The 22,121-nt window shown below is 41.6% G+C and overlaps 1 protein-coding gene across 5 annotated transcripts in view; it reads right to left on the minus strand.

The window, feature by feature from the left end:
- IQSEC1 (IQ motif and Sec7 domain 1) overlaps nucleotides 1-22,121 on the minus strand; it is a 323,384-nt gene that overhangs the window by 89,678 nt on the left and 211,585 nt on the right. The gene's annotated exons all lie outside the window — the stretch shown is intronic.

Genomic DNA, 22,121 nt, shown 5'->3' on the forward strand with positions numbered 1-22,121 from the left:
GTGCATCGCTTCAATGCAGTTTGTCCCCCTCTGATACTGAGGAGCTCAGTCCTGAAGGACCTTCTGATACTCGCTGAGGAATATCCTTCAAAAATGTGTTTATCTCTACTGTGCCAACCTGGGTTTTCAACGTTGCTTCTCCTTTAGTAGGTAAATACTTTGCAGACAGACGTTTGTGAGCTCTCCTAGAACAAATAAAAGTCAACTTTCTGCATGTATCTCCACTCTCTTACTCCCACTGTACCCTTCAGTTTTTACTCAGGAGTGATGACATAGGCTCTTTGCCCAAGCTTTGAAAACAGTTAATAATGACAGTCTTGAAAACACGGACACAAGTTCACTAGATAAAGAGACAAATGTGGCTGTTTGCAATATGAATAAAATCCAAGGCTTCATAACAGAAAACTCTCCTCACTTGGTGATTTGGTTCACAAACTGGATTTTTATAGGAATTACTGTTTGGCTTCCAGGATGCTGTTTATCTTGAGAGAAGCACGTTGGAAATTTTTGCTAGGCAGACTGGGAGACACTGATTTTTTTTGCAGTGAGCAAAAGTTATTCAGATCAGGTATTCTGAGCAGGAGCACATGCAAGAAGATGATGCAACAGTACCCAGAATATATAGCATTCAGAAAACAACTGGAGTTCACAAGAGTACAAAGCTTGCAAAGCCAACATAAGGACTAACTGCATGTACAAGTGTTTCAAGCTCTGATATTATTCCTGACCTCAAGCACCAGTTATGCTATGTGTCAGATGCAAACTAGAAAACACTTCTGGTATTGATATGCAAACATGCACACCAGGCATCTTGCTTTATTTCAGACTTCCTAGATCTGATGCTGCTGTAGCAAACAGCTTGTACTCGATGCAGAAACCTCAGTAGCAATGTGAATTGTTTGGTATTAGCTCCTTTTGCATACTAATGCTTTGTATTCTCCTACAGCTGACAGCTACTTCATTCACTTCTGCTGATTTTGAGCTCTGGAGCAAAGCACAAGATGCATACAAATCTCTTCTGCAGGTTTCCTCATCTTTTCAAAAACAAAAAGGGAAGGAGCAAAGGCTAACATGGAAAGCTACAAGTGGGTTTGGGTTAAGTCTCCTGCAGAAATGAGGACAAAAAGAAATAAGAGCTCTAGACCTACCTCACTTCTGTAAAGGCAGAGGCTGTGGGTGTTGGGTCTAGGTCCGCTTCTAATTCGAAGTCTGGTGTAAATGCCTGGACTGAATGTACCTGTCTCCTCTGGGAGCTGAAAGAACACATCAACTCCAGTCCAAATTTAAGGCTGCTGAATGCATCAGCAAGCATTGGAGAGGGAAAGAAGTTATCTGCATTTCTGTTCCTTTTCTGTCCCCTTCCGTACTTCAGAAAAATGTTTGGAATGTGAAATTCGTGCTCATAAAGGTTGCTGGACTGACAGTTAAACAGGGCACGGTCAATGGCATGAAACATTACCCTTGTGAGCTCCACACTCTGCAGCTTCGTGCTTTGCAGCAGTCGATCCTGCCTGAAAAGCTGGCTCCGGCCTCACGGCCTGCAGAACACATCTGCTCGGGGCTTCTCTCACTCCTGCACAAAGCCTGCCTCGTCCTCCCCTGACAGCCATGGCGCTCCTCATGAGGCATCTCTGTCTTGGTCCCCTTGTTGGGCTCACCAGCCAGGATGCCATGTGGTGCAAAGGTTGTGCTAAGAACTGGATGGGGATAAGCAGTTGTGCTGCTCAGGCAATGTGGACTTGCAGACTGAGCTGTACTGCAATGTTTTGCTGAGTAAAGGGAATAAAAATTTCTGAAGCGTGGTGTAGTGTGAAGAGATTAACAGAGCAGCCAAGCAAGTAATGCTGGTAAGCTATAAAGTTCAGAGCGAGCTCTGGGGTGGGATGAAACAACAAACCGAACGTATTACAGAGGAGTCGCATGACAACAGAACTCAAAGTGACACGCAAACAGGAAGGGAAGCAAGGAGGAAAGGATAGCCGAGTGAAATTTAACCGTGCAATTATTTTCTTTGGCTTATTTCCTTTCCACACAGCCTTTTATGCTTCTCTGAGCAGGGTAATGTTTCTGTCACTCCCATCCTCGAGCAATACTCTTGAAATTCATGCGTGCCACTGATGCAACAGCATAAAAGCACAGATAAGCTGTACTGTGGAAAACAAATGCCTTCTGCTCACACACTCAGAGCGGTGTCACTCTGCCCTCCCCGTTTCCTATCACATCAGTTCTGCTACTGATAACATGCTGCAGTTTTATTTTTCCAGTAGTCTATCCATCACGTTAATCAAGAGACACAAAACATCACAGTTAAAGTAACATCTCCTACAGACAGTATCCAACTAGTAAACTCTTATTAGCAGGAAATATTTTCCTATGGCCTTTCACTGGAAAGAAACACATCCGAGGCCAGTGTGCTCTGGCAGCGGCTAGCAAGCAGAGAAAAAGAGAGCAGTGTCTGAAGGGCAGTGTTTTCCTTTTCTTTCCGCTTGGAACTGAATCCAAGAATATTCTCTGGATGGAGCTCTGTGGAAGGGGCACGCAGCTGAACCAACACCCGGTGCTGTGCTCCAAGCAGAACAAGCACACAGCAGCACCATGGGCTGCTCCTCCAGCTGCTTTCAGTGAGCTGCCTTGAAGGCTGCCTCCACGCACTCTATTCATCTTCCAAGCAGACGTCAGCATTGCACAATTACTTGGGAAAATAGGAGTGACTAGAAAATATATTTTCGTAAGATCCCTTTTTCTGTAGATAGGGGTTGTTGCCACTATTTTAATTGTTGGCTGTGCTCATTAAAAGAAGCTCAGAAATGGTCTAACTTTGTTTCCCTGGAAATTTAATAACATGCTGGAGTAAGAAGTGGGATGCAGTAAGCTGTGTTCTGATACACAGCACACGACGACATACATTTAGATAATGCTGACAATTCAGCATTGCCTGCAAGACATTATCTGAGAGATGGAGATTCCCTTAAAGATCTAGAAATGCCTGCCAAACACTACGTTCTGCAGATGCCATGTACACAATATGCACACATAAAATCACACATAATCTTGTTATTTCTCTCTCTCATTTTTAGCATATATGAAGTACATGCTGTCTCACGCTCCTGGGCAGCTGTGTGAGCGCAGCACAGGGAACCAAGGGTTTCTGGACTCAACTCTGCCTCCCATGTCAGCTTTCCTCTGCAGCTGAACAAACGCTGCTCACCTTCGCTCTCCTTTGGTCTTTCCATCTGGAAAAATGAAGACGTTTGCATCTGTCCTGTGGGTGTCTGTGCTATGCATATAAATCAGTAAATGTTTACAGAAATGATTTCAAGATGAAAAGTTACACGTTTCTGATTTAATGCATTTATTTACAGTCCACCCAAACCAGCAAAACCCCTAACTTACCTACATTAAAGATCCGAGCCAGAGTTCATGAAACTGTTTCCTTAAGGTTGTGGCATGGGCACCTCCTGCCTGATACTAAATACAGAGGAGTTCTCATCACAGCCTCAGATGGACCTCTAGCAGCTATCAAGGCAGAACAACGACACGGAAAGGCGAGGGTGCAGCTCTCCTCCTGGTTTCTCCAAACCACGTCCAGGTGCCGCGGCAGCAAGGAGCAGCTGCTGGCACCCACAGGAGCACAGCTGCACCCAGGCACCCATTCCTTCGGGCGCATCCTGGGGCGTACTCCTACTATTTGCATCAGAAAACTGAACTCAGCTTTCTGTCAGAAGCTGACATTGCCTAGAGTGCAGACTGCTCTCTTATTGCATGCATTAGGCCATTTTTTTCAGAGACTGCTGAATGAGGAGCATAGACTAAACTGGAGTTTTCATTTTGGTAAATCTGTCCTTTTGAGGACATAGCCAATAACGTGATCTACAAGGGGCATAAACGTGTTCTCATGAGAACCAAGTACTTGCTTAAAAATTTATTTATTCCCTTTAACTCAACTCTCTCCATCTTATCCTTCAGGAGGTAATCTAACTGATAGCCCTCTGCTGTTGGGCAAATATGAACTTCTTCCTCCTGAAGGAGACCCCTCCAGCAAATGCGGTGCCTTCAGATGGGGCAAAGTCCCAGAGCAGGAATGAACTTCCCTGCAGTTGTTCATTTCCTTCATAAAAATTATTTCCTGGAAAACATGGATTTCCTCTGGAAGCTTTCAGATACTCTGAAGACGAAGCAGTGGGGAAGCATTAGCATCAAAATATTGAGAGATCAACATAGCAGTAAGCAGAATGAACTCCTGTCTGTCTTTGCTCAGGATGCTGCTGTGGCAGCACCACCATTGACAGGTAAGAGCAGCAAGAAGGCGCAGCAGCCACGCAGCCCCCAGCAGCCCTTCCTGCTCCCTCGCAGCGCTGCCCAGCACCTTGCTGCCTTTGTTCCTGGGCAGCTCAAGCACAGCAGAGAACACAGGCGGTTCTGATCAGCCCAGCACACCGCTGGTGCTGTAGCAAACTAGCAATGTCCTCCCTGTGCGTTAAAGCAAACCCAATATTATTTACATTAAAAACATCTAAGACTGTTCATAGAGTAATGAAAAAATGCTCCAGCTTCCCGTAGTTGCTGATGCAGTGTTTGCCCTTCACAAACAGTTTCAAACTGGCAATGGTGTATATGTAAATGAGGGATTTTATTGCTTTACTGCCGTTCAGCACGGGGGCCATTCACTTTTTACTAGAGTTCCTTTGGCGTAAGGAGCATGACTTGCCTAGCAAGAATATGAGCCTTGCCTTGTCTCTGCCCGCTACAGAAACAATGCTTTCATTAAGCAGGACTGAAGGCCCCCAGGCTCCTGCCTCAATTCCTCTACTGAGTAAACTTTTATGTTCAACATGAACCATCATTACTATCCAGATTTCAGTAAAACCAAAAACACACATGCAAAAGTCTCCAGACCTCCAACCGTATAATAGTACGAATAACTACAAGCACAAATTCTTTAACGCTAATGAAGCTATATGTTTATAGATTTGAGGCCTACATTTGTTTCTTAAGCTGCAAAATAGTATATTTTACTCTCACTTAATTTAGAGAAATAGCAATTTCAAAATAAGAATTAGGAAAAATGGTACCACATTTAAACCTGAAGGATAATTTAGTAAAAGAGAGTCATTGTTTGTAATATTTAATTGCATTTTTGATTCATCAAACACTTCTAAAGAATAGAAATTCTCCTTTGGAGCTTGCCCTATGGACACAGGGCACCAGCTGGCACTCAGACTGGTGCTGCACTGCTCAGGAGCCCAGCACATGCACTGACCAACACTTTCCAAAACACAGCATGGTGGAAAGAGAGGAGCACACATCCCTGCTGGGGTGCCAGGGCTGTGCACATGGCAAGACACTGGGAGAAACAGGAGAGTTTGTATTTACAGGAAATCAAGCTGAGTTTCTCTGCCTGTGACCTTCTCAAAGTGACAAACATTCTCACCCCCAAATACCCTTTAATCCACTGATGCAACGGTGCTGACACCTCTCCGCTGGCTGAAAGAAGTTCCATATTTAGAAGCCAACCTCATTCAGCCCCCCAGACCCGATGACCGAGGCACTTTCACAGCGTACAGAACTCGGGCCCCAATTTATGAGCATCATCATGAGCATGTGATTAGTCAAGGCCATTTCCGCTAGTTTTATGTACATTCTCCTACAGCAGCAATCTGGCAATGAATACTAACTTTAACTAGCCATGCTGGGCTTACGATTTAAGGAACTGTTTCGTCCCTTTACTTCTAACTGCATGCAGACATGACAAGATCCATTAGAAGACCATCTCCAGAACAAACTACTGTGTGAAGACTGAAAGCACTGATGTCTCGCCAGCGGCATGTAGGAGAGGTTTTGTTATTAGACGGGAATCTCTCAGCTTCCTGTCCTGCGAGCTGGCTGTGGTGGCAGGTCAGATTTCTGGTTCATTGGTCCTAGCCATTCATCAGCTCTGACAGAACACAGTCAAACCAAATTCAAAGCAATTCAAAGCAAGTTACTTGAAAAAAAAAATAAAAATAGAAAGATTAATATCCCACTGAACTACAAAGATACCGGATTAGAAAGATATTAATCTAATGACATTGACAGTAATAAACAAATTTGTTTTATGAATCTATTAAGAAATACGTTACATACTAAGATGTGCAAAAAATAAACTAAACTCCCAACGCTCAACTCCTCCATCCACAAGTTCCAGCTCTCTGTTATACAACCACAACACACCCATGCACACAGGCCAGGCTGAGATGTGGTGTGGGACATATCTGAAGGATCAGTGCTGTGGATCCACATGTTCCTGAGTACAAGACAGACATAGGACTAAAACCTTACACAAAACAAAAATCAACGAAAAACCCCAAACATACTCACAGCTGACATTAAAAACACTCTTTTAACAACCGCACAGATTGCATGTGATTCTACGGAAAGATTTCAGTTCCTGGAGCGCTCTGCTACGTCTGCTGTAGGATTGCTTATCGTTCTGATGATTTATTTTAAAGCAGATGCAGAGAAGAATAAATACACTGAGCAACAAAATCAACAGAAATTCACCAGAAGGGATGCAGGGTTGGCACAGACTTGATTGACTAAATGCAAATAAGAAACCTGAACCTACAGTCTGGAATCAATGCTCGCAATCTGCATAACACAGTACATCAGCTACGATGATTAACACGCTATTTTTTTTTTCCTGAGAACTTGATATGCATTTATAAGAATGAGACACGACATTCTGTTAATTCCAGCAGGCTAAATGGATAGCTTTGCCTCAAAAAGACTGTTTTTCTGTAACGTTAAGGAAAACAAAACCCTCGTAACATCACTACTTCAGGTATAACAGAAAGCTTTCCAATTAGAAAATGTCATCCACTGTACTTAGAAAGCCTTCCCCCCTGCCCAATACATGCACGAACAGATTTTATTAATATTTTCCTCCACCGTTTGCCCGATACATTAAATCATCATCTCTGTAGCGGAGCTACTGCTGCAGCAACTTCCTGCACTGCATCATTCACCTACCTCTGACTTCATTGTTCCGTGGGGCATGAATAAATAAAATCAAACATCCAGGTGGAGCTGTCACAGTTTCCCTTTGCAGCGACCGTGCTGTAATAATATAAAAAGAGCTGGCGGGTCCTACAGGAGGAGAAAGCTGGGTCAGTGCCTCGTTATGGAGCAGGGAAGCGCAGGGCTGCGAGCCGACTGATGCGCTGTGCTGATCAGCACATTCACCTAACGGCGTGGGATGGGCCGGACCTGGCAGCTTCTCTCAGCAGCGTTCAGACCGAAGGGACCCTGCGAAGTGCCACACCGCTACGGTAATTCTGGCGAGTAAGCAATCTCACGGCAAGGCCGCTGCCTCTCGCAGCCTTACAAGACGAAGCAGGCAGCTTCGGCAGCAGATGCTGAATTGCATCAATATGATGACGCTACGTGTGCTTCCCCAGAACTAAATCACTTCCTAAATCTGCTACCAATTCCTGTGCTTCTCAGCCACAAACGGAGTATATTACTGACCTACAACTCAAAATTTGGAACTATACCATTCATACCTAAGCACCAAAATGTACAAGCCTAAATTTGTGCCTAAGCAGAAAACACTGTTTTCCATTCATCATTTTATTTTTCCTGCGCTGTCTTCTTAAGCATCACTGAAGCAAAGAGGACACCTACCAGCCTCAGAGATCCCGCAGAACACCCCGAGCTCTGCCCCTTGCCTCCGTCAGACTTTTGCATGGCCCTGGCTGCGCTGAATGCCTGCAGCTCTTTCCAGCTGTACCAACACGGTCTGTGCTCAGCACCTTGCACTGAAAAATGTACTGCCCATCCCTCTCCACTAGCCAAAGGAAACAAGGTTTCACATCCCTTCTTTGCAGCAGAACTATCTCCTTTTAACATTTATCTGCATATTCTGTGTTTGCTCTTACTGTGGCATTTTAATATATCTTGAAGTAAAATGGGCATTGCTGGTATTTCTCTGAGAAGGGCAACCCAAGTAGGTTAGGGTTTAAAATTATAAATTACACATATAAATGACAGTGTTAAGACTACGTCCACCTAGCCTATGAAATTAGGGCTAATCATTGACTTAGCTCACTCGCTGCTGTGGTTCATCAAACAGCAAATCACAAGACAACCAATGAAAAAAAGTAGATCAAGATCTATTCACTCAAACGCCAAATCTTTTCCTCTGTTTTGCCACAGAGGCTTTCATATCCCTTGAAAAGGTAAAATTTGGAACAAAAATTTCTTAACTGCTTTCCTGAAGTTTTGCATACCTCTGCAGCGGTGCAGATTAGGAGCTTCAGGTAAGGAAGCATTCCTGTCTCCTTAGGATGGAACTGCACTGAGTTCAGTCGGACTCAGCTTGGAGCCCACGGGTTTTTCCAACCCTTTTCCCAACCCCAAGGAAGAATTATTACTGTGTACTGCTTCATTTCCTTTCTTATTTACCAAACTCCTCTGATAATAAAATGGCTTTATTTCAGTCAGGTCTACTGGTTTTCTGGGATAGCATTATTAATTGTTACTCTCAAAAGCAGTCTGTCACCAGAAAAGGACTGAGAGTTCTTTTCATAAATGAGAAGAATGAAAAAAGTTAAGTATAACTGAGGGTAGGCAGGCAGGGTTTTTCCCTTCTGATCAGCTACACTGTGCATCTCAGTGCGGTGTCTAACAGCCAGGCTGTCACATCCCAGCCTGCCGTAGGTTGCTGCCATAGGGACTCGCTCCTCCTCCCATGCTCCCTCCTTTCCCAACCCCTCCATCCACCTCTGCAGGGCCACATGAGGCAGATGCTTTTAAGAGACAGAAATAGCATGTTCAAAGGGCTAGAGTGCTGACACGCAATTTTGGGCAAAGTCCTTATGCAGCCAAGTGAGCTCACTGTACAGTGATGGCTGTGAGTAGTCAGTACGTTTCCAAAATGCAAACATGGCCACACAAAACCCTTAAAAATATAACTCAACCACCACAGGAAATACAAAAGCATGGACTACAAGAATGCATGAGCACACCTGCACGTCAGTCTCCCACCGCGCTTTCGCCATTGCTCCCATGCGTTCCTTCAGCATCAACCCAAGGTCTCCAAGGCAGCCAGGCCCTCCCTGCCCCAGACCTTGTCACTTGGAGACCGTGTGTCCAGAGGGACCCTTCTCAGCAGGAAAGTCACCTGGGTCAGTTTTCATGCTATATATAACTCCTTCATCAACTCTGTCATATAATTTGTCACCAAATAAGATAATGCTCTCTTCCAGAGTGCAAGGTCAAAATAAAGACACACCGAAATATTATACAGAGCTTCATAGTAAATGGAGGACCTTGCAGCGAGGGCAGCCTCCTGCACTCAGGCCTCGTATCACTGCCTCTGGAACTTCTCTCCAGCATGAATGTTAAAAAAAAAAAAGACAGAAAAAAACCAAAGAGTCTAAATTCAAAGTCGCCATGTGCTGCCTCTCCAAAATACATCAGAGGTCCTTAACATCTTGCTTCAGTTTTTCCTATGGAAAAACAGGAGATAATTTTATCTCCTCTGTTACACACATCTGAAATTTTCAATGCAAAGATGCCAAATAAGTACAAAATAGCATTGAAAGACAGACTTTTAAGAACTGTTTAAACTGCTCTCTCAGTGACAAAATCATGGAGACTGCCTGCGTGCTTCAAGACCAGCTGGAGCTGGGAAGAAACGTGGCCTGAGGCTGGCTGGTGAGCTGGCTGCAGGAGGGCACTCATCCTTCCACTGTACGAGACCCCACGAAATGCTAGTCTGATAAATTTTACATTGTGGGAATAGTTTCTTTGTGTTATTTTCCTGTATTGCTGATGTTGCTTTGCAAGATGGAAGAGGCCATCATTTCATAAGGATAGATCTAATTTTCCTGCTAGTTTTCTACCTGAAGCTTCCTAATAGCTCACGTGACTTCAGGCTCATTTAAAACAAATGGGTTGGGATGCCACAATAAGGATTTTGACCTTCAGAGACAGAAAACATCACACTGTGGAACTCAGGCATCTGGAATGGGGCACAGATGCAGGAAAAAAGCAGTCAGGGCATGAGGAAGCCAAAACAGACTCAGGGATCTCAAGAAAAGGGGAGTTAACAGAAATACTGGTAGGAGCTGTGTGAATGCTGTTTAAGTGGCTGGCGTGCTTTTACCCAGCATCATTACCCCCCTGATGTGAGCTAAAAGTCTACTGGCTTCTCAGGCTTCTCCCTAAAAGACAAAACAGGAATAGCTCAAGAACATAATTCTGATCCTACTTTTATTTACCTCCGTGAGGTTAGGAAAATACCCATTTGCATTCACCAGATTGCAATTTGCTTCTGAAATTCACCTTAAATATATTATGGTACCTTTTCTCTCTTGGACTTTTACAACTCATGTGTGTAGTTTACTATCTGTGCACCTGCCACCCTCAGTTCTGAAAGGTGCCAGATGGACACTTGGTTCTGTTTAGCCACCAAACAAAATCCATGTACAAGCCTTCTTGACACTGTATCAGGCATGTGTCCACACAAAACAGTGCGTATTATTTTGCATTTTAATATATGCTCAGGCAACAATTCCAAATTCTTCCCCAGTGAGAACACATCTTACAAAAGCCCTGCTTTGTCTATGTGCAGTTTTGCAATCATGCAAGCAAACACATGTGCCGCGCTACCAGCAACCATCCCTGCAATCTGCCATTGCCCACACTGTAAGACCCAGGCAAAAGGAGACCAAGCAATTCAGCACCCAGTAAACACATGGGTTTTCTTGGGAAAATTTAGTCTTGAACAACAGATCATAGCTAAATATTGTCATGGTTCTCTGGTACGACTCACTGCATTCCTGAGCCAGAGCATGCCAGCTCAGCTGATCCAATTTATTGGTACAAATCTTAGCACTTGTAGTGTCTGGGCTAAAACATACCATGGGTGGGATGGATTGAATAGTCTAACTGCAAAAATCTTGGCACCTCTGTGAATTCACAAGATCTTTCCTGTGTAAGGCATTTGCATACTCATGAAAGCAGACAAGCTCTGTGCCAACATTCCCTGCTGGGTACAACACTTACGGCCTCTAAGAGTTATAGGAGGGAAACTAATTAGCTCTCAAAGAATAGTTTATTCTAATGATCATTTCACCATCATATCACTGGAATATCTCATGATTTAAGATAGTTCAGACCAATTTTATTCTGTTCTGGATTACTGACTGCCAAAACAGAGCTGAAGGGAACCTGCATGTGCCATCACATCCAGTACGATTTCAATTCCTTTGTAATAATTCCAAGTCAAATGCTAAGAAATTACTACATGGAAGGTTTGAAATTAGATGGCAGACAGATCCGTTTCAGCAATACTGCTGGCAGCAATTTAGCACCAGCAACGCAGATAGAAAAGGACATCACATAAGATGATTTCACTGCTGCTTTCTGTGAAAACAGTAATGAGCTCTGTACCCTCAGCTAGTCTGCAAACAGGGGAATCTGCTGGGAAGTGAAACAGAACCGTCTCATGGCTGTGCTGCATGTAAGCTCGTGTCCCAGGGAGCAGAGGCAGATGCACACAGGCTGCAGGGCCCGGCACTCAGCTGCACGGAGCCGCAGAGGCTGCTGTGCTGTGAAGACACCTCTGTACCTCGCTCTGCCTGCCTGAGCTTTGAGGTCAGCCCTCGGCAGAAACTGCACTGCAGACAAGGCCTGCTGCAGCACTGCTGCGACTGAAATCAAGCAGCGTTTTACATGTCACTGAACCAAGACCGAGCTGCAGTCAAATGAAAGCAGTGGTGGTGGTGAAACTGAGGCAAAAAGCTGTCCGTGGCAAGAATAAGTGGCAAGTGGTTATAAGTGGAGAACTGCTGCACACAGCTTTTCTCTGCTAAAAACAAACTACAAACCAGCAACATTCCTCTAACTACTAAAAAACCCCATGCTTCCCAGTTTGACAGCAGAGTAATTCTCATGCCCGCTGAAGTTTACACATTGATCTCCCTATGACCATCAATAACTAAATTTTTAAAGACACTGTTTCCTACAGTGTATGGCAGGGGAGATGCCGGGCATTTCTTATGTATGAAAATGATCATTACTCCCATTGCTTGGAATGATCTTCACTTTCTAGAGAAATAAATCAATCTGCCCATTTATGGATAAAGTTATTTGCTTCTTTTATTTGGAGGCTGTGCTGTCACTTGTAACATTGCCACTGCTGGCTTTAGAGAGTTTTCATCATTTTGCTGGAGTTTATTTGATAATGTTCATTTCTTTAATGTTGCAGTCTCAACCACATTCTCCTTATTTCCCATTTGGAAACTTAATTGCTGGCAGGGTATACATTTGGGGAGGGTAAGAGGCAATGAAGACAAGCCTGACTGCCATCATCATACTCCATGATCAGAACGATCATAAATAAAACAAACTGCCTGAAATTAATAGAAAAATGATCGCAACTGTAGACAAAATGTAATTTGAAAGATGATACAGATTTAGATATAGATACACTTAGAGAAATGCATCAAACAGTTTGATAAGATTTTCACTGAAGTATGGCTTAAATTGGCATCTAACAACTATGTGCTTACATCAAACTTACTGCAAGTAGACCGTGGTTTTAAATAGCTAATTCTTTTGCAAAAAAAAACAAAAAACAAAAAACAAAACAGGATTTAGCCTCTCTGATTGATTGATTTCCAATTTCCATTTTCTTCACTCCTTTAAGGAGCTTCAGACCTGATCTCCACAACATTTTGGTAATGCATGAGAAACACGCAGGAAAATTATTATAAACTGGCTGTATGATGGGTTAGCATAAAACTTATTGACTTCAGTTTGCATCCAAAAAATGGAGACAGGAAGAAATAAATAGCATCAAATATTGTAAAATGCAGACAACAATAATTCCTGTGTAGGCGAGCAATTTACAACCAAAAAAAACCCTCTTTTGAAAGAAACTCTATGGATGCTTACGCACAAAATTAATTGTGCCAGCATAGCTTTGAATGAATAAAAGAAAGGCACAGGTACAGACACGAGAAAAGACAAGAAATATTACGGTAAATGTTAATGCACCAGTTGTTAGATTAGCCACCAAAACAACTGTTGGGTTCCAAATTCAGTCAGTTGTTTATATGCAGGGTTTTACCTTCTTGTGTTAACTAGAACACAAGTTCTGACATAAAAGGTACCGTTTTCCACTAGCTCTAGATGGCAGAATGGAATAAAGTAACCCAGCCTACTGAGGCTCCATCTCTCTAGGACTGCTCCTTCAGTGCATTTCTTTTCAGTTACTAATTTTACCACTGCAAAATAAGACTGCTCTGTAGATTAAAAGACTTTAAGATATAAATCACCTCTGACATTTAAATGAGGATGAATCCTGTCTATAAGGATCTCTGACCAAGCATCATTAATTGGCTGGATGCTCTTACACCCCAAGCGTTGTTGCCTGAGCGCAGCGCAGCAGGTGGACGTGCTGCAGGCACGTGCAGGACCTGCTCAGCTACTGCAGAATGGCTCTCCAGTTCTGATGGGCTGGGCCAGGGCTGATAAGTCCCTGTTTAACAGAGACTTGCCAGCAACTCAGATCTCCCAGCTCTTGTGTGTCCTTGTAATCAAGGTTTGCACACCCTACCCAAATCTTGCACACAGCTAACTTTCACCTTGCGTACAGCTAATTTTCTTTTTAGTTCTTTCTTATTATCAGTAAACCACTTCTTCCTGGCTTTATCCACACTCCAGTACTGCCTTGAGGAAGGGACTTCCATGAACTCTCTGTCCACCTCTGGGAGTATCAAATCTTTTGCGGCTCTCATTCAATGCTTGCCTATTGGGGAACTTCCCATCTTTCACTTTATTGCACTGCAGAGCTCATTTACACTATACCCCATGGGAATTTTCTCTGCCACTTCTCACTGTTGCCTTGTCCACTTTTGCTTCCTCTGCCTCCGCAAGGGGTGCTTCCCTGTCATGTTTCATTGGTCTCCACTCCTCATCTATTCTCCCCAGGGTGCTCTGAAGATCTTCATCAACGTTTCTACTAGGTACTGCACCTCAAGTGCTTCCCAAGAATTAAAGCTACTATACTGCTGCTGGCTTCCTTTGGGTTTTCCTTTCATTTGAACTGTCTGTCGGTTGTAACTCTGTTTGGAACAGAGTGAAAGTTATTATATTCCCCTTTTCTTTAAAATGAAACAAATAACAAGGTGAGGGAATTACTATTTTGGCTACATTATGAGATGTTTTGGCCTTGCTTAAAGAAATACGCCAATAAAACTACTCAGTGAAGAGAATTAGGTACATTTGATCCCTTTCCCTGCCTCCACTTATTTTCATCCTTTCTTCCTTCTACATCTACAGCAACAAAAGAGGAAAAACTGGATTTAATTTTCAAGATGTCTACATGCATGACAGCTTGTGTTCCTTCCAGCACAGGTTATTTTTTGTCTCCTAAGAACTGGTCCAAAAACCTAGTTACAGAACATCATCTGTAGAACCTTTATCCCATGAATACACAGTCATGGTTGACATAATAGGCTGATAGTCAACTGTGACTAAATGAGATAAGCTAAAGAATGAGGCTCATCGTAAGTCGGTATTCAAGGACCAACTCACAGAAAGCAGCTAATTACTTTCACATGGGGAACATCACAATGACACTCATCAGGCAGCAATTCTGGCTGAAGAAATAAATCCCTATTTTCCAGCACCACCTTTTTGCTTTATGTTTCTTACTTCTTTGAGCTGGATCAGTCTTCTCATCTGGTTCATGGCTCTGCCTCAGACACTGGCACTACAGTTTGTGCAGCGCAGCACAGGACCAAGAATTGCTTGTTTTAGGAGGCAGAGCCCATTTAAATGTACGTCACGCTCTGACCTCTCTTGCCAAAGAGCGATTATAAGCCTGCCACAGAGCTAGAAATAGAATTCATATCTCTTGACTTTCAATCCTTTGTATAATTAATTTTTATTCACTTTAAATAACCCTTTCTCTCCCTCTATTTCATAAAGAAGAGATTGTCTCTTTCCATTTTTATCAAAATGAAAAGCTGTGGAAAGAACTAAATAAATCCATAACAAGAACTTGAACAAGTACTTGAATAGTAGTTAAACTTCTACTTCCTACCTCCCACGCAGTCAGAATCCTCACCATCTTCTCCCGCCTTTCAGGAACAGACCTTCAAAGGTTTGATGACATGTACAGGTTATGATGCATAAGTTATTTGGGAAACCTCCAAGTTTCAGTGCATTGCAGTTAAAAACTTTCACTTCCATCATGACCAAAATTGCCTAAAGGGTAGACGAACCAGACAGCTTAAGTGTTCCCTACTACACCAGAACCCTTTATGTTTTCTGACTCATGAATTTTAACTGTAGTCTCCTCTTCCTCCTTCCTCCCTCCTAAAACTTAAGAATTTGATTAATTTTTCAGTAATTGCATTACATGTAATTATTTTATGCATAACATTTGCATATAAGTATATTCTAAAGGTCACAATCTATGAAATCAGAGATTATGTAGCAAATTAAATCACGTGGCTCTGGTAACAGAATGTTTGTTTACAGACGTAAAGATGACAGTGAAGTATAAAAAAATAACTATTTAATTCTGAAATTGATTCAGTTGTACCTTGTAGAGAAGAATAACCAAAAAGCATTGTATTTTGACACAGACTATAAGATATAGTTGTTAGACACATTAAGCAATGACTTGGAATCTGGAGTACAGGACTTCCGTCTGTTACTCTCTCTGTTTTAATCTATTTGAAGCCTAAAAACACAACACGGCTTGTTGCATTTCTACAAACACACAGCAGTTCTATGAACTCTTACGGAAACTCCACAGCCACAGACCGTACCTAAATGTATTTCCAAGTAAAATGAAATAACTTAATGCAAGTTAAACATGGGCTCAAGTTACCTGCAGATTAAAAAAAGTGCTTCATTTCCTTATGAACCTATTCAGAAGGGCATTTCGTCATTCATATTATTTACCAGCACAGCCAGTGAACCAGCCTTCTATTTCCTTTAGCATCCTCATAAACAGGGTCTTGCAGTCTAGTCACTCATATCTCTATGTACTTGATCCAAACGTGGAGGCTTAGCTAATATAACAGGCATGAACGGATAATCATTTGAACACAAGTGGGGTTTGACTTTTTGGTACTCGAAGTCATCAAGATCAATCACAGAATTACTCTGATATCTGCCTATGCTATAGAAGAGTCAAGAAGCAGATTTTCTAATCACAGTTTTCCCTGCTGTTGCTTGCTAATGCTAGTATTGGCATTTCTTTTAAGTGTTCCTCTCTGTTAGAAAGATTTCACAAGGATCAAGTACATCTGCAGAAACTCTTTCAAAAGGAGACTACATCAGCTCAGAGAGTTGTCGTGTGTGTTCTGCACTAATGCTATGCACCATCTGAGAGAAAAGGAGATGCTTCAGAGCAAAAGGTCAAATTTATTTCACAAATTATTCAGGACTTCACTTTTTAGAATTTCAAGTGAAGACACAAAGACTGCATTTCTAAATAAGTATGTACACGGACATATGTGCAGTTCCTGCAGTTACTACAGTTTATTACGTGGGTTTGTTTTGCTCCCCTGGCTAACATATCCTACAGTATTAAAAATGTGAGAGAAAGAGATGGAGCTGGCAAATGTTACTATGGGAATTTTCAGGTGCATTATTTGGTACCTTCATTGGAAGCATCAGGGTAGTACTTGTAAAAATTGGGTGCCATGGGAAAGGGCTTGTTTCTGTTTCCAGTTTAACTATCAATCCAAGATGCAGGGATATAAAGAAAAGCCCACAAGTTAGGCATTAAAAAAAACCCTAACTATATTCATGTCAGACTGCCAAAAGGCAGGCTGGCAAGAAACCATTCTACTGGAAGCCACAGCAAACAGCGTAGGCAGTCAGCTACTCTGTCAGCTGCCTCCTGTTCTCAAGCAAGATGTTTGTACCAAGTTGCCTCACTTCGGAAATGCTGGCTGCTCTTACTGCTTATTTCAACTTAATTACCATGTCTGTTATTCAGTAACATCCTTTTTAAAACAAAGGGGAGACCTCTACTACAATAACTGCATCGGTCTTCCGATCTATGCAGGGTAAGAAAAAGTAAATCAAACTTTGCACTGGGTGCACAGAAGGTCTCTCTGGATGACTGAAGAAAAGAGAATCTTCTCTAACAAATGTGGATGGTGAAAGATCGGCTTGTTAAATCTGACCAAAAAAACCCTGAAAAAAGACATATTGCTTTTTCAGTATATGCCGATGGGGTGAGCATATGGGCTAGAAATGAAAAAATCTTCTTGGCACAAGAAGATGTGTGCACAAGTTGGAACTGAATTGGGATAGAAATAAAAAGCTTTCTAGCTCTGTGAGCAGGAAAACTGTGAAGCATGACTGGATTATGAGAAGAAAACATACAACATTCTTGCCTGAGGTAATAGGAATTAAAATTGATAGTCCAGAAACTCCCATTTCAGTCCTCCTTCCTATAACTACTGCTACTTTCAATGCTTATTAATCATTCCCTGGTATCTCTAACTTTGGTTTACTTTTTAAAGGTAGAGGGTTGATCTCAGCAAGAGTGTCTGTCAGTCTCCTATCAGCGGATGGAAGGGCTGGACACCAGGCTCCAGCAAGTTTCCCAGACCTTCACCTAATTCTATGGATTTAGCATACATACATGCATATTGTTTTCTTCTCTTGCACTACCCATATGCACGTTTTAACATAAATTTACTTATTCTCTTTCATCAAGATGCTTCTTCGTGAATGACGTTTTACAGTCTCTTAAATTCAGCTACAAAATCACAGCAGCACTCAGCTCTTTCATTTGGAGATGGTACTCTCACCTTTAAAACGTTGTCTATGAACTGTGTAGGAATGATCATTCCAATTTTAGAAATGCAAACATTAAAAGGGCAGAGGGTTAGATCCTCAGCGTGAGTTGGGACTTCAACAAAGCGTTTTAACTGAGTTTCTGCCAAAGACCCAATATTTTTCAGGATGAGGAAAAATCAGCTGAGATTATAGTCTGAAGGTTTTGGGTCAACCTCTCACTTAAGCCTACATATCTGATGGGGATGGACTGCTCTGTAAAATCATCATTCTGCAAAACAAGCTGCAGTATTCCCTGTCACTTAGAGACTGGCAATAAAAACAGTCACTTACCTGTGTAAGCTCAGTGTCTAAAACTTCTGCAAGCTACTTTGAATGTGTTTAAACAGCACTGGTCAGATGACGAGAGCTCTGCCTTGCTTTAAGGCAGGCAGATGTCAGCCACCTCCATATTAGCAATGATGCAGCTGTACAAGATCACTCCTACTCCTTGGTGCCCCTGTAGAACTGATGGGAGACAGAACACACCCAGCATACAGCATGTGAGCACTGTACCCTTCAACCATGCCAGATGGTGTCTCTGAAATTTGTTATAGCCGAGATTTCTGTCCCTCTCCCTCTTCTCTCATTTTGCAACATTGCTCTAGCAAAGGCATGCTTGTATTTTCCAATCATGCCTAACAATTCAGGCAAAATAAACTTCTGGTCTATAAGTGATGAAAATATATTTCAGCTTTGAAGAAGGCACACGTGTAAACAAAACAGCCAAAAATCAAAACAACAAAGTAGCAACATATCTGGATTTTATGATAATTGCAGATAATGCCCCGTTGCAATTTTAGTTAAATAACAAATGCTGTATCATAGTGTCATGCATTGCCGACGCCATGGAACTTCATGAAGTGTAGCTGTACACCAGGAAGGACAGACCATAAACTTAGATAGATGACTGGGACTTTGATAAAAAAATTCAATATATTTTGAAAAGAAAACAGACAATTATGACTTTCAAATTGTTGCAGTCTTTCTGAAGGAGCAAACGTTCTTTAGAAATAAAAACCAGCAAGAAATAAATACTAGCAATACAAATCAGACAGGAAGAGCAAGACCTTTTCCATTACTCCCTTGACGAGTTCATTTTATAATCCATCAAACCAATATACATACATCTCCTTCCCAATTGTTCTGGTTAACAAGATCAATTGTTACCCTGTTAAAGAAAGCATTTTTTGTTTTTCCAGTACTTTCTTCCCAACATTGCTTTTAAGAAACTTGATACTATACACGAATTCACTAAGCTACTAAAGAAAGCATCTGACTTTTCCTCATCTCTACTATTCATTTATTTAAACTTGGTTTCACATACATACTTAGCTGAATCACAGAAAAGAGCTACATCATGTCAAAAGCTAGAGATGTACAGGAAATAGGAATTTAAATTTTGTGTTGGAATCAGATCAACTATAAAAACCTCTCCTTTTAACATACCAAGTAATCAGCTGAAAGCTGGAAGTACAGGAAGACCTATACTAATTCATAGTTACTACAAGTATCTGTATCTAAGAAAAGGCATTTAAGTTAACAAGGTAAAGGTACAATTGGTCTGGCGTCATGCCATTAACTCATTACACATTGCCACTGATATATTTTCTAAATCTCACAAGAGATCACTTGAAATAACCATGCCTCAGACTCATGCAGCCTACAAGGGACAGAAATCAAAGCTATTCAAAAAATCGCAGACTAAAACGAACATTAGGGCATCTTTTCTATTTTTGCTTTCAAATGGTGATCTTTTCACAGGCAATGGCAGTAATTCAGTTCCCAATTAACTCTGCATGACCCGTAACTTCATTTTAAGAGTCTTCCTACAGAAAGTATCAAGTGTGTCAATAGAAAGTAGAATTAAAGTACGATTACAACATGCATAGAGAAAAGGGAAAAGGCTGCACTAAAAAATAAATATTGACTATAGTTCTGTGATGAGTTTGCAAGATCTACAGCCTCCCCATCTTAAACAAATACATAGTGTTAATCTTCTCTTCATGCTCTTCAGAAAGCTTTTTCAGGGGTGTATGAATCAGTAAAATCAACAACTTGCCAATTTTTTCCACAATAAAAAAACCCATTCTGCTGTATATATTGATGCCAGGAGAAAATGGAAGTTACTCAAAGGGCACAGATCAGCTGGTGCGCAGCTTTGACTTCTGCTGCCATGACCAACAAAACCAGTATGTAGCACTTCCAGTGCTAGCACCTTCATTAAGCTTCTCAGCATCTCTAAGATGCATGCTTTTTTCTTTGTACAATGACATATTCATATAAACATTAAAATACAGCAATACATAAGCCTGGTATTAAAGTAAAATGATTTGGGCTAGGGTGTTAAGAATTAACTACACTGTATGAGAAAGATATTACTCCCATTACTGTGATGGAGACATAACACTCATTTCTCAGATAATGACAGAGAAAGTCCAAAGTGGAACATGGCAATGAAACATAAGGGTCTAAACCACTGTTTTGCCCACAGACTGCTTTTAGCTTACCAGGAAATTGGTTGAGTTTTATACTTCTGCATAGGAGGTGTGAACTCTGCACAAATCACAGCTATGTACATCAAGATAACACAAAAATGACAGTGTTTAAGTAATCAGAAAAAGGAAATAAGGAATTTGGCACATACTGCCTGCTTGCACCAAGTCCTACAGTGTATATATATAACGGATGTGTGTATATATATACATATATATGTATATATATATACACACACACCAAATCTATATATATAGTAATGGCCAAATCCAGCATTTTATGGAGTGTAACATTAACTAGCCATGTAAAACACACTGAGATCAAATCCTCGCAGGATCTGGCCCAGCACAGCATCCTTCCAAAGACAAAACGCGACTCACTGATCTCAGATGGACTAGAGCAACACATTCCTCGAATACAAAACCATCCACTGCACAATAGATCACGGTTTCAGTGAGTTGTGGGGCTAATTAGCTAGATTTATTTTAGCTTACCAGCTAGTAATGTCTGGCCTTAAGCATTTAAAAGGATACTTCAATTTGTCAGTTCAGGAAGTTATTAGAAAAAGAGAAAGTGCCCTCAAACACTCAGCCAGGGCTCATGGTGTAGCTTCAGATTGAAATTCTAAGAGTAGCACTAGCCACGATGGCATTCTTTTCAAGTATCAAGTGATGACATAGAGCTCTAAAACCACATGTCCAGTATTTCATATCTGGGCTTGGCTTAAAAAAAAATAAATAAAAAATCAGCATATGTGAAGGAAGTGACTAGAGATGACAGAAAAGGGGATGGAAGTGACTAGAGATGACAGAAAAAGGGAATCTACTCAGCAGTTACTTCTGATATCAGAAAATGTATCCTGGACTTTGCAGTTTCTGAAGGTAGAAGCAACCAAAAGTATTTCAGCTGAAATGAAATGCTGAAAACAGTCAGCGTTCATTTGCTGAAACAAAAAGCAAAAGGATGTTTTACTGAAGGATGTTTTGCTTCATGTGATGGAGATTTAACAAATAAAACCAGCTCTGATTCACTAGCGGGGATAGCTTAAGCTGGGATAACTACAGCAGCGCCGGAGCTGGCATCCTGCACTGCCCCTCCCACGACTCAGGACAGATCAGCTGCTTGTTCTGCTGCCTCATGCAGTTCATGTGCTACAGCCTGGCCCATCTCTGCATTACATGTACTTCTGTCTGCAGACTTTGGGAATTCAGCACTCGTTGCATGAATCCAGCAAGAAGGATGCACAGATGACCGAGAAAAAAAACGGCATATGGAGGAAAGTGCACCTGTTCTTAAGTTAAAAGCCCAGGGAGACTTAAAAATAACCCAGCATTGTAGAGATCTTAACCTCATATGTCAGTTACAAGGTTAACTAACAAAACTGTAATATAAAATAAAAATAGCATTTTCCACTAATGAACATGGCTGGTTATTTCACTCATCTGTCCATCCCCTACATATCTTAAAGAGGGGCGTAAGAGGATTAAAAATTTATTTCCATCCCTCGCATTAAAACTGGCAGAGCATTAAACAATTCTTAGACTACTTCAGGCTGCAACACGCATACTCTCTCACCGTGTCTCAAATTTGACCTGGCTACTTCTAGACACACTTGAGACAAAGCAAGCATGGCACAGAAACACTTGAAGGCAACGTCTAGATTCAGTGCCATACATTTGTTGTCTGCACCCCTGGTGGATAAGTGGATGAGAATTGCATTGTTTCATCCATAAATTTGAGAGATTATTTCAGTTTTTCAAAGCACA

The sequence above is a fragment of the Numida meleagris genome, chromosome 11, assembly GCF_002078875.1.
Source record: "Numida meleagris isolate 19003 breed g44 Domestic line chromosome 11, NumMel1.0, whole genome shotgun sequence".
NCBI classification, from domain to species: domain Eukaryota; kingdom Metazoa; phylum Chordata; class Aves; order Galliformes; family Numididae; genus Numida; species Numida meleagris.